Genomic DNA, 18445 nt, shown 5'->3' on the forward strand with positions numbered 1-18445 from the left:
TGGGCTCGCCCCTGATCTGCTACTAATGAGATATGGAACCCCATCCATACTCTGCTAAGGATGAGATACGGGAACTCGCCCAAACTCACCTCCCTACCTGGCACATACAAGTATCATAGAGACAACAAAGTATAATCTACCACTCAAACATTCCTCGGGCACCCGCCCGACATCGGACCATGGTCCAGAATTACATACTCGCATATAGTGACTAACGCTAAACCCCGGGTCTTCCTACTCATAACTACATGGGCCGGACGACATTGTGGCCTTAGACCCATTCACACAGCAAGGAGACTCACCTCGCACAACTGAAGAATGGTTGAGACCTCTGGCTGCTATTCGACCATTATCCGAACCACTTCTCCTCTAGCTCCCTGAGCTACCAATACCAAAATAACACTTAGCCCTAAATTGTCCTCCTGAAGTCAAACTAAGTTAACTCTGGTCAAAGTCATTCTCAAGGTCAAATTCCTAGTCAAAGTCAACATTCCAGGTTGACCCAACTTGCCGAGTCAGCCTAATGACTCGCCGAGTTCAGAACCTCTAGAAATCTTACAACTTGCGACTCACCTGGCCGAGGTACCCCATAAATCTTCGAATCCTTTCATATCCGAGTCCTAGTCCTGTCCAACCCACTGAGTCACGACTCACTCACCGATCCAAATCATAACCAAAAGAGATTAGGGTTTACGGCCCGACTCGCCGAGTCCATGAACCAACTCGCCGAGTCCACTTTGTGACATCTCCATTTTGTCAATTATAGTCTGTTCCATTGCTTTCAAATCATAGATCTGGGCTCCTAAGGCAAGCATTACACGTAAAGTTGCTAACTTTTCATGCATGCAAGGTGCGATGAACCTAAAACACTTAATCCAAGCTAAAATGAATGTCTACATCATCGAATGAAGCCATAGCTGGGTAAAGGTACCCACTCAAAGCCCCTAAAGCTCAGAATTGCTGAGATCTGAAGTCCTTTTCATCCTCAAATACAAAATGTTTAGATTGGCCTTGGAAATGGCCCAATGTGACAAAATCTAAGCCAAGAAGGGGATCAATCTAATGAATGCTCAACGTATTGATTTGTTACCTTCTAACAGTTTCCAAACTGAAGTAGAGGCTGGATCTACACTTCCTCCCTTGCTCATTTCTCCCAAACCTTCAAGACGCACTCCAAAAGGACCTTAATCTTTACAAAAGTTCAAGAAATGAAGTTGGGTGGCTAGGTTTTCGGTTCTGGACTAGAGAGGCTATAAATGATAGCTAAAGAGGTGAATAGGATGCTTAAATGGGGCACCAAGTCCTGAAGTTAAGGTTTCCCAACCCAGACCTAACTCGTCGAGTCAGTCCCCCGACTAGCCGAGTCGGCCACTTAATATGCGACACGAAACTCGCTCCGACTCGTCAAGTTCCTCCTTGGACTCGACGAGTTGACCCCTTTGACTTAGGGATTTCCTTTCTTTTCTTGGTGCTACTGGATTAGGGGTGTTACAAATGATTGTGATGACTCAAGTCTTAGATACCATTCGAGAGGCCCAGGTGGAGGCCGTGAGACTAGAGAACAACAAGAGGGAGCGGTGATTTGGCAGGTGTCTGAGTTTGTGATAGATAGTCGTGGGCTTATGAATTTTCGTGGGCGGATTTAGGTGCCCTATACTAGCAGAGCTCGTCGTATTCTGATGGAGGAAGCGCATAGATCGAGATTCTCGATCCATCCAGGAGCCACTAAGATGTACTTAGACATGAAAAGAGACTATTCGTGGCCCTGTATGAAGAGGGACGTGGCTTGGGTAATCGATAGGTGCTTGACTTGGTGTCAGGTTAAGGCCGAGCACCAGCATCCTCATGGCAAGTTTCAGCCACTAGAGGTTCCCCAATGGAGTGGGAACAGATTTCCATGGATTTTATCACCAAATTGCCAAGGACCGTGCGAGGTGTCGACGTGACTTGGGTGATTTTAGACCGGTTGACAAAGAGCGATCACTTCCTGGCAATTAGTGAGAGTTTTTCTACAGGGAGACTAGCCGAGATATATGTAAGAGAGGTGGTAGCTTGACATGGAGTTCCGAAATCGATAATGTCAGACCAAGATATGCGTTTTACTTTAAGGTTCTAGCAAAAGTTTCATGAGGAGTTGGGTACGTGATTGCACTTCAATATAGCCTACCAACTTCAGACAGAGGGGCAGAGTGAGTGGAAGATTTAGTCGCTCGAGGAAAAGCTTCGAGCATGTGTATTGGACTTCGGTGGAAGTTGGGACACATATCTGCCCTTGGCTGAGTTTTCTTACAACAACATACACCATTCCAGTATTGGTATGCCTTCTTTTGAACTTCTTTAAGGGAGGAGGTGTCAGACTCCTATCTATTGGGGAGAAGTGGGGCTGCGAGTGATGGGTAGCACTGAGATAGTGCTCAAGACGACTGAGAAGATTCAACAGGTCAGACAGTGGTTACTGACGACCCAGAGTCGCCAGAAGAGTTTCACAGACAGGTGATGATCTGAGCTTGAGCTTCAGGTTGGATATTTTGTCCTCTTGAGGGTTTCCTTGTGGAAGGGGTTATCCGATTAAGGAAGAGGGGCAAACTGGGGCCCCGACACATCAGTCCTTTCTGGGTAACAGCCAGAGTAGGTAAGGTAGTGTACCGTTTGGAGCTACTTATGTAGTTGAGCCAGATTCACAACACCTTCCAGGTATACCAGCTGAGGAAGTGTGTAGCCGATGAGATAACAGTAGTGCCATTAGAGGACATTCAGGTGGATGCGAACCTGAAATACATTGAGAGACCAATTTAAAGGTGAAGGTTCTGAGGAACAAAGAGGCACCCCTGGTTTAGGTCCAGTGGCAACATCAGAGAGGGTCCGAGTTGACTTGGGAGTCTCATTCCAAGATGCAAGAGCAATATCTAGAGTTATTTCCAAATCATGACTTCGAGAGAGAAGTCTGATTCTAGTGGGGGAGAATTGTAACATCCCTACTTATAGGTATATTGTTTATTTATTTATTCATTTATTTTTGAAGACCATTGAGCTACTCGACGAGTCGATGCAACAACTCGTCAAGTAGACTCGCGATGCACCACATGCGATTAATGACTTACTCGACGAGTCCGAGAGCCGACTCGCCGAGTTAACGCTGTGATGAGAAACCCTAAATCCCTATATTTGGGGCCTATTTAAAGTCACTTATTGCCTCATTTGTGGCTATACCTCCCTGAGAGAAAACACTAATTGGCCTGTGAGCTTAGAGAGAGAGTCTTTTTGCTAACCTTGGGTATTTGGTGAATCTTTTGAAGAGAAGAGAATGATTCCAAGAGAAGATACGACAAGGAGCTATTAGATATGTGGCTATTTCACCTGATAGCTTCTAGGAAGGTATAAAGCTTGCACCTTTCTCATTTTGTTGAGTAGTTCTCATGACTTTGGGAGATTAGGTGTAACAACGTAATTTTTCAAACAATTTTTTTTCATTTTCAAAACAAAATAAAACTCATTTTGACAATCTCAAAATCACAAGTGTCTAAAATCTCGACAATCCACAATGTAATCCACAATCCCAGAATCATAAAATTATCGCTTGCAAGTGTTAACAATCATGCCGGCGCCTTCCTGTGTTTCTCGGAACTACCTGAAACACATAACACATAACAAGATAAGCACAAGGCTTAGTGAGTTCCCCAAAATACCAAACAGAGCTTGTTAGCCACTCAAAGCTCAACTTAATAAGACCCACCGGTCAGTGTGTCTCAGTGGGACCCTCCGGTCCCACAACTCAGTTGGACCCACTGGTCCCTTAACTCAATCAACTCAATACAAATCACATCATGCATATCTCAAACAAGTAGCATGATACATCAATACACATATAAGCACATAAGACATCTCAGTCACACAAGGATACCACTCATGGTGAGTATAGTGAGAATACTCACCTTGTAAGCTAGCAAGTGAAAACCTCGTATTTGGAAATCTCGAACTCTAACCACCGGTCTAGCCTCTGCGTAACACATATAATAATTATCCATAATTAATAATGTCCCTCAAGAAGCTAGACTAACCCTTCTACAATCTCGCAAAAGGGCACAATTAGACCAAACCCTAAAAGTCAACAAAAGTCAATGGCAGGGAGTACGTTGTGCGTACTAAATCTCTATGTTGGGCGTACTTGGCTGCCAAGCAGGCATCGGGGATGCGCGACCCTATGTTGCGCGTACTGGAAGTTACGCCCGTCGTACTCTCCAGTTTCCTCTTTGTTACTCATTTGGTCTTCAACAGTTAAGTCCTTGGTTCATATCGTAGATCCAGACACTCTAATAGCTCTTAACCTATAAAGTCAGTGACTTTAAGCCTTTGCATGGCTGAAATGGTCACCAACCCTCAAAATATGCACTTTTTTGTCTCAAGGTTCTCATAACTCATGCATGGAGTGATTCCAACGAACAAGATTGGATTTTTATGACATTACACCACTCATATGTCCAAAAAGGGGAGGTCCTAGTCTCTATAATTTAAGATCTCATCAAGTCTCCACCTTTTTGGGACAAAACCCTAAAATGCTCTATTAGGATGCTCATAACAAAAGAGAGGTAAAGTTTGAAGCTTTATACCTCTATAAGAAGCTTGCAACTAAGCTATGCTCAGATCTAGAAGCTTGGACTCCCACTCCTTCTTCATCAAGGCTTTCTCTTCTCTTCAATAACACACAAGACCTCTCAAAGGCTCATAAATAGACTCACAAGCTCCAATACGAGGGTTAGGGCAGACTTAGTGTTTGTGGTCTGAGAATGGTGGCCAGAAATGAAGCCATCATATGCTTTAAATAGGGGAATCACCCTAGATTAGGGTTTTTATAATGGACCTAGTACGCCCGACGTACTAGGTGGTCTCAGCGTCACTTGCACGCTAACGCCTCATGTTGGGCTGAAAAGAGTTTTGATGTTGCGTCTTTTGGGCTCGTTAGATTAGCCTTTTATTCTCCGGTTTGGGCCTGTCCAACCGAGAGCCTTTTATGTATTGTATATAAGTTAAATGCTTGCATGCATATTAGGTTAAGATTCTAGAGATTATCGATACAGCGATTGATCAAGAGTATTATATTTTTCTGTAATCGTTCTTGTAATCTTCTAATCCTTTACAGTTGATGTTCTTAATCGAGCTCTTCTAAGGATTTTACTTAATCATTCGACACGTTTGATTCAAGCTGTTTGTTCATATTATTGCGTTGTTAACTGTTTTATATTCATATACTTGTTCAAGATCTAATCGATCTTCATAGATTAAAAGTTGTTTTAATCCCATCAATTGGTATCAGAGCAGGAGGCTGTGTAATCGATACACATCTTTTCTGTGAAAAAGATTTCCATTAGGGTTTTCCGCAATCATCGATATTTATTGAGCCGTCATCTTAATTGATGTATCTTAGTATTTATTGTTTTGCCCTAATCTGCTTTATTACAAGTCTGATCTTTGAACAGGTTTTTACGATCATTATGGACGCAACGCAATCAAACCCTATTAATATTTCCAACAGCATCGGTTCGACGACAAAGATTCCAATCTTGTACACCCATGACTATGAAGATTATGTGATTGGATCGGAGGACAATGGTTATCTCATATGGGAAGCCATCATCAGTGGACCGTTTTCTCATTCTACGTCGTCCAGAATCATTAAGACGCAAAAAGAGTACAATGATCTGCTCAAGGACGTGACGAATATCGTGCAAGATGAAAAAGACAAACTCCAGTGCAATATTAAGGCACTTAGGTTGATCAGATTCGCCCTTCAGTCCGACACATTCAGGCTGGTCAGCTCATGCACTACGGCAAAGGAAGTGTGGGATAGACTTCGCGAACTGTATTCCACAGACGAAGATCTTGAACATTCCATCCAAACCTTACTTCTATCTGAATTTGGTGAATTCAGGCCAGGGGCCGAAGAAACTGTGACCCAGACGTTTGATCGCTTCAATCATCTTCTCAGCAAGATGATCAAACACGACATTGAAAGGAAGCTTATCGAACAAAAGGTTACTTTCTTGAATGGACTGCGATCTGAATGGAGAGCAGTTGTTTCCACAGTCAAAGCCCATGAACAGTTTAAATCATATTCTTTGGCAAAACTGGTAGGTATTCTAAAGTCCCAAGAGAAGAATGTGGTTCAAGAGAAGAATGTTGTCTCTAGTCTTGGTTCGTTGGCCCTCCTATCTAAAAGTAAAGCTGTGGTGGAGGATGAAGAGCTCAACTTGGATGAATATGACCTCTCGACTGAGGATTATGCCATGATGGTATCCAATCCTAAGAGGTTCATAAAGAAGAGATTCCCCAGCAACAAAAACCGAAACTGGCAGGGGAGTTACAGCTCAGAAAAAGCAAACAATGAACCGAAAGCTGAGGAGCCCAAAAAGGAACCGAAAGCAGATGGCGATTCCGGAGTAAGCTGTTTCTATTGTGGTGGCAAGAACCACTACGCTAAGGACTGTGTTCTTAAGAAGATGGCTGAAAAGGACAATGGAAATGATGAGGAAGCTGTGTTGCAGAAGAGATTGGATGAGTTAAGAAAGAAGAAGTCTACCGCTAACCCTTCTATTAATGCTCTTATTGTGCAGGGTTCGGTCAATGACGATGAGTTCGGTAGCACTGAAGTTTGGTCTACTGACTCAGAAGACGAAGAAGTGAGAAAGCCTACTCATGGAAAGGCATATGTGGCTAAGGAGGAAAGCAGTGGTGGAAAATGTTTCATGGTGACTGAGGTGTCTCAAATGAGGGGATACAACACCGACGGAGGAAGCAATGGACCGAAGGTGCAGGAGGATATGTGCTTTACGGCTAAACCACTCAGCCAGCAGTTCAATGAACTCGATGAACTGATAAAGAAGGTACAATCTGCTTTTATTTCATTTAAAGTACCACCATCCTCTTACGAGAAAGAACTAAAAAATATCAATACAAGAATTTCTCATTTAGATAGTAGCCTAACTCAAACTCGAGTCACCAATTCTAACCTGACTGATCAATTAAGCAGGGCGGCGTCGAAGAGTGAGGAGCGGCGAATGTGGATTGAGTTAAAAGAGTCGGAATTAATTAAAGTTAAAGACGAAAACATTTATTTGCAGAGAGACAATTTGAAATTGTTAAAACAACGAAATGTTTTTGGTTTAATTGCTAAACGTTTATATTCCAATATTACTCAACTTCACTTGGACTGTGAGATAGGTCAAAAGATCCATCGCATGATTTTGCCCTTTCTAGAATTTAAGGAGGATGAAATCGATGCCGAAGCTTACAATTGTGAAAGTGTGATATCGTCTGATGATGTCAATCCAACCTATATGTATGGACTGGACAAAATTGAGTCCTTCATTAAGTCCAAAGACCACAAGGACATGCTCAAAAACCTTTTGGACGAAAATGACCGACTTAAACTGGGAACCGAAACCATGCAAAAATTTAACTCTCTTAACGCCAACGTAAGCTCAGAAAACAAAATCGATGTTGAAAATTCATCTGAGCTTAACGAGGACGAAAACATGAGTGAAATTTCTATGGAGGATACGGTTGACTGCTCAGAATTTGTTAAAAGCGAAACTGAAAACCACAAAAACCTTATTTCTGAAAATTCTGTGGAATTCGCTAGATTGTCCCAACAAAAGTCCCCGAAATTAGTAGAAAAATTTGTTGTGTATCAAAAGGTCAAGACCACTCCAAATCAAGTATACAAGGTGACTGGAGTAACCGAACATCAAACAGCTGAACTCACAGCTATTGTTAACGAAGACAATGCTGATGGTTGTGATGAGTATTTCTGGGAAGCTCCTATTGATAATAGAAACGAAACCGTTGGTCTTTCTGAAAGAACCTCCTGGATGAAGAAAGGGAGGTACATACCTGAACCCTTGAACAAGCCTGATAATTTCAGTGAACCAAGTACAAGTGGTACCAAAGAAATTCCTCAAGAGGATGATTGTTTAGCACAAGAAGACATTCCTTCAACACCTACAACTCGAAGCGAAATTTCATCAGATACTCCTTCCACTTCCTCAGTGCAAACTGAATCTTCTTCAGATATTCCATCTGTTCATTCTGCACAAAGAAAAACTACTGAAGTTCAAAAGGAATCAGTCAAAGTTACAGCAAAAACAAGAGCGAACGTTCATCATCAACCTAAGCAGATGAGGGATAAGAAAATAGAGAGGAACCAAAGATACAGGAAAAATCTTTCTGAAAGGAAACAATTATGGCACTTCCAGAACGCATACTATACACACAAGGACAAGAATCTGAAGTATGAAAACAATCCTGTACGAAAGCCTGAAAGATCCACTAACCGAAAGCCAAGGTTCGGTTCGCAAGAAGATACCAACCGAAAGCCAAGGTTCGGTTCTGAAAAGGACTTCGACCGAAACCAAAGGTTCGGTTCCAAGAACAACACCAACCGAACACAGAGGTTCGGCTCCAAAATGAAAAAGGAACAAGACTCAAAGGTTAACCCCACCAACGATCAAAAGCAAAAGGATCACCTAGAGTCATCAGCAAGGAAGACATCTCCATCCAAATCCAAATCCTCTCTTCCTAATTCTTCTCGTTCTTTTACTTCCACTCATTCATCTCCATCTAGTTCCAAAACTAATCCCGCTTGCCCTCGAAAACCTCATTCTTCAACTGAACAGAAGGGAAAGCAAAAGGTCGATGAATCCAAACCTGAGTCCAAAACGAACATCCCTAATGTTCATAAAATAAAAGTCTTTACCATTAAAAAGAAAGATGAAACAACTCTAATAAAACGAACATATCTAGTTGACATCTCTCTCATTATTCCTGTTCCCATGAAAAGCTCACATGGACCCAAGAAACTTTGGGTTCCTAAATCTGCTTAATTTTTTGCAGGTTATAAGTGATGAGCAGTTTGACGAACAATGGTACATCGACAGTGGCTGCTCGCGTCACATGACAGGGAGGAAAGAGGAGCTTAGGGAATACAGATCCCTTGCAAATGGTGGCAACGTTAAGTTTGGAAATAACTCTTTCGGGACCATAAAGGGATATGGGATGATAACGAATGGTGATTTTACCATAAGAAAGGTGGCCTATGTGGAAGGACTTCAACACAACCTCATCAGTGTATCTCAGCTTGTTGGAGGTACTGGTCTCAAAGTTTCATTCGATGATGAAGGTTCGGAAATCATAGAGAAAAAGACAAAGAAAGTGATTCTGAAGTCAGAGCGAAAGGGTGAAATGTTTCCTCTGAACATGAAACCCATCAAAGGAAACCCAGCCATATGTCTGCTATCAAAAGCTCAATCCGACGAAAGCTGGTTGTGACATCGAAGACTCTCTCATCTCAATTTCAAGGATATCAACCGACTTGTCACTGGAGGTCATGTTAGGGGTCTTCCATTGCTCAAGTTTGACAGAGAGCATTTGTGTGCTGCATGCGAAATGGGAAAGCAGAGTCGTCAAAGTCACCCATCCATAATTAACACAAAAGTTGTTGAACCACTCGAATTGCTTCATATCGATTTGTGTGGTCCTTCATCTATTGAAAGCATCGGTGGTAGCAAGTACATTCTTGTTATCGTTGATGACTTCTCTCGATTTACATGGGTGTTCTTTCTAAAGCTCAAATCTGAAGCGACTCAAAAGCTGAAAGCGTTTATCAAACAAATTGAAGTCCAGCTCAAGAAGGTCGTTCGCAACATAAGGAGCGACAATGGTCTCGAATTCAAGAACAAAGAGTTTGAAGAGTTTCTTGCAGAAAAGGGAATCAGTCATAATTTCTCAGCTCCCTACACACCACAGCAGAACGGAATAGTCGAAAGACGAAACCGATCGTTGTGTGAAGCTGGCCGAACTATGCTAAGTTTCGCTTCCTTACCTCTTTATTTTTGGGCTGACGCTATTTCTGCTGCTTGTTATACACAAAACAGGTCCTATCTCAACAAGCGATTCACGCTCACACCATATGAGATAATAAATAACAGAAAACCCAACGTGAAATTTTTCCACGTGTTTGGCTCAAGGTGTTTCATCTTTAACTCTAAAGAACACCGCAACAAGTTTGATGTCAAGGCTGACGAGGGAATCTTTCTGGGTTACTCACTCACTTCAAAGGCGTACAGGGTCCTAAACAAACGATCAAGAAGGATTGAAGAGACATACTATGTGACCTTCGACGATAGCTATGTCAAGAAGCTACAGGCCATAGATGACACTGCCAGGGAAATCTTTCCTCAAACTGGTCAAGTCACAGTCTCAATCGCCAATATGTACGAGAACTTTCTGGATCTCTTTGACGAACCGGAAAAAGCTTCTCTCTCCGAAGCAGGTGCAGCTGACAACAAGATAGATCATATGAAGAAGATTGTCGAAGATACTGCAAGAAGAATGCATGAAGGAGAATCGCCCACTGATGACTCTCCCACCAACAATGCTTCAGTCGAGGGGGAGCCAAGTTCTCATATCGAGGGGGAGCAAAGCTCTACAACCTCACCCGAAGGTACTTCTCCAACCGAAGGTGCCCCTCGAAACGAAGGTGCTTCAATGCCTGAAACTCCAGCACCACAAGAAACCCCTGAAACTCATGTTTCTCAAGACTCATCAATTGAGGGGGAGCATGATGATATGACGAATGATGACGATAGCCAATCTGAGCCCGAAGAGATGATCAATGCTGAACTAGATCCAACCTTTGATCCGAATTACCCTCCTCTCACAAAATGGACCAGAGATCATCCTATCTCCCAAGTAGTTGGTGATGTATCTGAAAAGGTTCTGACCCGATCTCAACTGAAGGCAAAACAGACATCCTTATTCTCAAAGGTTGAGTTTTGTATGTTTAACTCATTCGTATCAAAAGTTGAACCGAAGACAGTGAACACTGCCCTCGATCACTCTGATTGGGTTCAAGCGATGCAAGACGAACTGAATGAGTTTGAAAGGAACAAAGTCTGGCGCCTCATTCCAACTCCTCCAGATGCTTCGGTTGTTGGTCTTAAATGGGTTTTTAGAAACAAAATGGACAAGGAAGGTAATGTCATAAGGAACAAGGCTCGTCTGGTTGTCAAGGGATACTGTCAGGAGGAAGGGATAGATTACGAAGAAACGTTCGCTCCAGTAGCTAGGCTAGAATCGGTTAGAATATTTCTGGCCTATGCTGCTCACAAAAACTTTGAGGTTTTCCAAATGGACGTCAAGTGTGCATTTCTCAATGGAGAACTTGAAGAAACTGTGTATGTGGAGCAACCTCCTGGGTTCGTGAACGAAAAGTATCCAAATCATTGCTACATTCTGGATAAAGCTGTGTACGGCCTCAAACAAGCTCCGAGAGCCTGGTATGAAACGCTTACAAAATTTTTGAAGATGTCCAAATTCAAACAAGGTTCGGTTGACCCAACCTTCTTTCGTAAAAAGGAAGGGACCCGAAGGCATCTTTATCAATCAGGAAGCTTACACTAAGACTCTCCTAGCGAAGTTTGGAATGATGGGAGACTCAAAAGTCAAAGTGCCAATGGCATTCGACACCAAGCTGACCCCTTCACTAGATAAACCGGCTATTGACATCACGCTCTATCGTCAAATGATAGGCTCATTGATGTATCTAACTGCTAGCAGGCCTGATATCATGTTTTCTGTGTGTTACTGTGCTCGATTTCAGGCTAACCCACGCGAACCTCACATGCTGGCAGTGAAGAACATCCTACGCTATCTCAAGCGAACCGCCTCCTTAGGTCTATGGTATCCATCCAATTCAGGCTTTTTCGTTCAAGCCTATTCTGATGCTGACCTTGGAGGATGTGGACTCGACCGCAAAAGCACAACTGGTGGCTGTCAATTTCTTGATGGGAAGTTGGTCAGCTGGCAATCCAAGAAACAAACATGTGTGTCGCTGTCTACTGCTGAAGCGGAATACATTGCCGCTGCATCCTGCACATCACAAGTGATTTGGATCCAGAGTCAACTTCGAGACTATGGACTCAATATGAAGAAGATCCCACTATATTGTGACTCTGAAAGTGCAATTAGGATCTGTCATAACCCAGTGCAACACTCTAAAACCAAACACATAGCACTGAGGTATCACTTCATCAAAGATCATGTGGAAGATGGAAATGTCGAAGTTCACTTCGTAAGAACCACTGATCAACTGGCTAATGTCTTTACCAAAGCTCTTCCTGAAGCATCATTCAATAAAATATTGCAAGGGCTCGGTATGATGGAATCAGAATCAGTTCCTCACACTACCACTCAATCTCAACCGTAAGAAGCGAAACCAACCGAACGTTCGGGTTCGGTTCAACCATCTGACTCGCTCATTACTTCAAAGGTACTTTTTCTGTGTTGTATATTTCTTGTGCAAAATTTATTTTTCTTTACGTAACAAGTTTTTTTTATCTCTAAACTTCTTGGTTTCTTAAAAATTTTCAAAGACCGGAACTTCAAGAAGGTTCGGGTTCGGTTTTTCAAAATTTTCAAGAACCGAAACCAACCGAAGGTTCGGGTTCGGTTTTTCAAAATTTTCCTGAACCGAAACCAACCGAAGGTTCGGGTTCGGTTCTTCAAAATTTTCCTGAACCGAAACCGAAACCAACCGAAGGTTCGGGTTCGAATCTTCAACTTTTTCCAACCGAAACCAACCGAACGTTCGGTTTCGGTTTTACAATTTTTTTTTCTTTCCAGATTTTTTTTAGTCTTATTTTTATTTTAACTCTTACTTTTTTATTTTTTATTTTTTTTACTATTTTTAATTTTTTTTAATTTCAAAAACTGCAACAATATTTTATTTATTTGTGTGCTCATTCGTTTTTGGGGATATATTTTATGACTTACTTAAGTGTCCCTAGAAGCATGCTGTTGTATGTGTCCCAAGCCTCATAAGATTTTGAATAATGGCCTTCATGACCTGGTATACACAAACCTTGTCTTCCCAATAAGGCTAACTCATTTATTCTAATCGTGAGCTACCTCACTCTTTTCTCACATGAGTTTAGAGTCTCCTGCTTGGTCCTTTTGTTCGCAGCAGAGGTACTATGTCTTCTTTCACCATCCCCATTACACTTCTCCATAACATTCGCTTCATCACTGTAACCCCTGAGACTCTCAGAAACTACCGCTGAGGTTTACGGTTACACAACATCTGTGTTTATGATCTTAGCTTCGTGCCACTACGAGCTGAGTGAAACCCAAAATTCAACACCAATGAATTGACGAATGTACCTTCATGCAATCTCAATTTTTTTCCTGATTCCAATGAAATTGTTACACACCATAACGTTTCTTCCCATGGTATCCTGTTATAATTTTTTTTATCTGAGATTTTATACTTAACCAAGTCACTTAACAATCAACTCTACCCTACTTGTTCAACAGACTACACCGGTCTCACAAGTACTTTGTTCACTTTCGTTCTTATATCAAGAATTGAATTGTTGAATCAAAGCAAAACCACCCTTAATTAGCCTTATTAAAAGAAGCCTTTCAACATTTATTAATAAATGTTTGATCGTAATTCAACGGGATTCCACACTAACACTTTGAGGTCTTTCTTGATCTTGAAGGAAGAGATTCGTGCCCGGGATCATCAGTTTCGTGTCATAATTGACATCACAGATTATTCCAAAAAGAGTTGCTTTATTTCCTTATCTTTTACACTCTTTGCACGAAAATCCTAGATTTTCAAAATTCCGTTACTAATTATTTTACAGGCTGGTTTATTACTAAGGGATTACTAATGAAGTTGTGGCCAAAAATTAGCCACGTGGGTCCTCAATTGAATACAGCTGATTAAAAAGGGGAAAAAGACAAAAAGTTGCTGACGCGGCGGAAGTTCAAAGGATAGATATTCAAACGACGGTAAAAAGGAGGGCGCGTGAATTTGAAGCGTCCGCGCTTTTTCTGACACATTTGGACGCGTGTGCAGTATTGAAGCGTCATCCATCTGGCATTAATGGCGCGTGTGGAAATGGAAACGGTTCCTCTCTCTGAACCGGCGCTTATTGGGCGGCGTGATCCTAGGAATCTGACACTCTCTCTCCTACGTGATCATCGCACGTCCCAACTGTCACCAATCAGTCACTCAAAAACCCTTCCGTATTTCCATAAGAGATTTGAATCGATCTTTCTCTCTCCTATCACCTACTATAAAAACCCATCCAGACCACCTTTTACCTCTTTACTGCCCCATAATTTCCAAAGCAATAATACTTCCAAACTCTCTCCCGGTTATCTTCTTCTCCAACCTGCAACAATGGCTGAATCCTCTTCCGTCCATGCTACTTCTCAAATTCTTCCAATCCGTCCTCAGCAATGCCTCGTGATTGATCTGAACCCACTAGCCTATGATCCCTACATGTCGCCGGTTATCGAATGCCTCAAGTACTCCCAGCTTGCTCCCGCATTGTCCAGAATTGCGACGGTGCCAATGGTGGCTCTATCTCAAGTCTATGCGACGGCCTACTACGACAAGGGCATTGACAGGATATTTTTCGAAGTGGCGGAACACAAAACGTCGATTTCTCGTCCCCGCTTCTGCACCATGCTTGGGTTTGCTGCTGACCCATTGCGTGTTCACCCGGAGACGATTCCGGTTGGTATGCTCTACAACATGTTCTACAATATGGGCTACACGGAAGTTCTTACCTCCGTCGCCAGGTTCAAGAAGTCATGCCTACCACCCCTGTGGAATGGGCTATTTACAGTTCTCTTCAAGGGACTGTCTGAGAGGAGCTCAGGATCGGACGGAGCCAGTCGTCTTTTCCTGTCAATCATGTACGGGGTGTACAACGGGATCAACCTCGATTATGGGTTTGTCCTTTGGCAACAACTGATTCAGAGCCTTTCTTCCACTTCTCGCCACTCTGAAGTGTCGCTGGCCCGGTTCTGGATCTTGATCACAAGATGGGCCATGGACAGGTTTGAGGTCCCAACTGCTGACGGTGTCCCGATGTCTTCTGTTGGTACCTTCCATACCAAGAAGATCATCGTATCCGATGCATCGAAATTCTCCTTCATTGGCTCTATCCCGGAGTCGATGTATGGTAGTGTGCCATCAGACAGCAGTATGATCAAGGCGATCAAGGAGTTAGGGCCATCTGGTCCGAGGGAACTGACACCGGACATGCTGCGATCAATTCATGATGCCGACAAACCGGTGGCCAGGGGTAAAAAGGCAGACAAGGGGAAGAAACCATCCAAAGCCCCAAAACCTTCTCCCAAGAAGCGCAAACAACCGAAGGCTGCTTCGTCACCACAACCGAAACGGAGGAAGACCCAACAAAAGCGAAAGCTAATCCTTTCCTCCTCATCAAGTGAATCCGAAGTTGAGAGTTCGGACGCTGAGGGATCACAAGGCGATGTCTCTCCTCTACGAGGCAACACACCCCCTCGGTCCCCAACCCCGGAGATGGAACTTCACCAATCCCCAGTTCCTTCCCCTCCACCCATAATACCTATTTCCATTCCCACCATAACCCCTACTATACCACCAACCTCATTCCCTATACCTCCACCCATATTCACCACCTCAACCGAAACACCACCTGTAACCGAAACCCCTCCCGTAACCGAACCTCCACAAACCGAAACCCATACACAACCACCACCCGAAATTAACCCCTCACCTACTCAACCTGAACCAACTAAACCCATAACACCCCCAACTTCACCACCACCTCAATCTCCAGAAGACGCCTCCGATGGCGATGATCAATTCCTTGGTGGTGATCACATGAACTTTGATTCGGTCTACTATAGTCCGTTTCAAGTTCAGAGTGATGAGGAGGATGATGCTCCAGTGACAAAGAAGCATCTCCACGATCTTACAGAGAAGGTTGATCAACTTCTCGCCTCCTCTTCAAACCAGCAGTCCACCTTATCTGAAGCTGCCCTTCAGAGGATCGTTGATGCCTTCTCCAGGGCTCAACATGACTCAGTAGCCTCAGCAACTGCTGCGATACACGCCTCCACCCGAGCCTGTGAGGCAGCGACCGAAAAAGTCGATAAACTATTCTCCGACGCTTCGGACCTGCTAAAGTCTCTGCAGGAAAGCGCCAATGCCACAAAGACGACTCTTGAACCGATTGTTCAACAATTGGCCAAGTTCGTCTCGACAGAGTTGACTTCGTTCGCTACCCTCCGTCAAAACCTCAGCGACGACAACTCGGCACTCCGTGCCTCCATCAATGCCTGTCTGGCAAAACTACAAAAGGATCTTGCGGCAGAGAACTCTCTGATGGACGTTCTGGCAAGTAAAACAACTGCCTTAAAGGTCAAGAGCACGCAACTTTCCAACTCTGAACAACAATTGGAAGCTCTTCTATCCGAGAGGGAAGTCATCAAGACGTGTGTTTCGGATGTCCACGCGGCTCTATCCAACATCCTGGAAGCACACGACCCAATCCTTAATCATTCGGTGAGGCGCACCCTCGCTGAAAAGCTCTCCCCGGCCATGGCCCTCTTAAGCAAAATTGAAGGCCTTCCGAGTTTCGTGTCCATTCCGAAACAAGGGGGAGAAGAGAAGAAAGGATCGAAACCACCTCCGTCCTCCAACGCTACTCACACAACCGAACCACCCCAAACTGGTCATGCCTCGGGTTCGGGTGTGAAGAACAAGGGCAAACACATAGCAGAGGATGAAGATGAAGATGAAGATGAAGACAAGGAGACTATTGCGGACATGTTAAAGAGAAAGAACAGTCGCAATACTGATGACGATGTCAGTCGTGTGGCACGTGAAGCTGAAGAAGTCGAACGTAAACAAAAAGAAGCCAACGATCTCCTTGAGAGCCGAAAGTTGCTCTTCCCTGCCTGGACCAAGGATCGGTTGATAAAAGAGGCCATAGAGACTCCAAGCATACTATGGCTCGAGCCGGTGATATCGTTCGACTGCAACAACACCATTGATTCGCAGTTCGATATGCCACTGACTCGAAAGGCGTTCATCTTCCACGCCTTCTCTAACATTTCTGAAGTCCCGCATCCGAACGATGAGCTTGACAGGGAGCTCATTGACTTCTACCTGGAGGCCGCTCGCCCTCAATACCTTACATGGAGCGCCCAGAAGATTGTCAATGTTCGGGTGATGAAGCCTTTTGCCGTGGGGAGATTCACAAACGTCAAGTTCAAGCTTATCCAAGGATCTGCAAGAACTGCTCACATGATCTCTCTGGCGGATCTGCCCAATCTGAACCCTCATGATTGGATAGTCTTGTACAACATCCTGCTGACAAACGAAGCCGAATATGGTCCCATCTTAGACCATGTCAAAAGGATGCTGGCATGCTACATCATGGAGGTGGCCCTAATGGATCAGGAGGTTGCCATAGTTTTTAAGAAGAAACCGAAAGTCAAGCCTGTGGGATCGGCCAGTGATCTGAATGAAATGCTAATGGGCAAGATAGATTCGAGGCGAAACTCTGTGATGTTCACTAGAGCCGAAGGACAGAAATGTCTCTTCGCTTTAGCTGACAAACATCTTTACACTACAACTTGCTTGGAGCACATCTTATTCATCATCAAGCAGTGTAAAGACAATTCGACTGATGATATCAAATACTTCAATGATATGATCAATTGGTACATCCGGTTTAGACAGACCATCCTTTCCATAACCAAGTGTCTGTTTAGTACCGTGAAGAAGAAGGTACCAGCTTCAGCCGCCGGCCCAAGTAGGAAGTGAAAGTCTCGCTCCAAATTGACGCAAAGGGGGAGATTGTTGGGCTGAAAAGAGTTTTGATGTTGCGTCTTTTGGGCTCGTTAGATTAGCCTTTTATTCTCCGGTTTGGGCCTGTCCAACCGAGAGCCTTTTATGTATTGTATATAAGTTAAATGCTTGCATGCATATTAGGTTAAGATTCTAGAGATTATCGATACAGCGATTGATCAAGAGTATTATATTTTTCTGTAATCGTTCTTGTAATCTTCTAATCCTTTACAGTTGATGTTCTTAATCGAGCTCTTCTAAGGATTTTACTTAATCATTCGACACGTTTGATTCAAGCTGTTTGTTCATATTATTGCATTGTTAACTGTTTTATATTCATATACTTGTTCAAGATCTAATCGATCTTCTTAGATTAAAAGTTGTTTTAATCCCATCACCTCAGGAACGCGTTTTTCACCGTTTTTATAATAAGGGCCAAAATAGACAATAGCCCAAAAGATCATGGTTCACAAAGCATACTTGGACTCGGGACATTACAATTCTCCCCCACTAGAATCAGACTTCGCCCTGGAAGTCATGCTTTGCAAATATCTCTGGATGTTGCTTCCGAATCTCTTACTCTGACTCCCAAGTCATCTCAGACCCTTTCCGATGCTACCGCTGAACCTGAACCAAAGACACCTCCTTGTTCCTCAAAATCTTCACCTTTAGATCGAAAATTGTGATCAATATCTTAATGTAATTCAGGTCCACATCCACCTGAATGTCCTCTAGTGGTAACACAACCGT

Source organism: Lactuca serriola, chromosome 7 (assembly GCF_051521515.1).
Source record: "Lactuca serriola cultivar US96UC23 chromosome 7, Lser_US96UC23_V15, whole genome shotgun sequence".
Classification (NCBI taxonomy): Eukaryota; Viridiplantae; Streptophyta; class Magnoliopsida; order Asterales; family Asteraceae; genus Lactuca; species Lactuca serriola.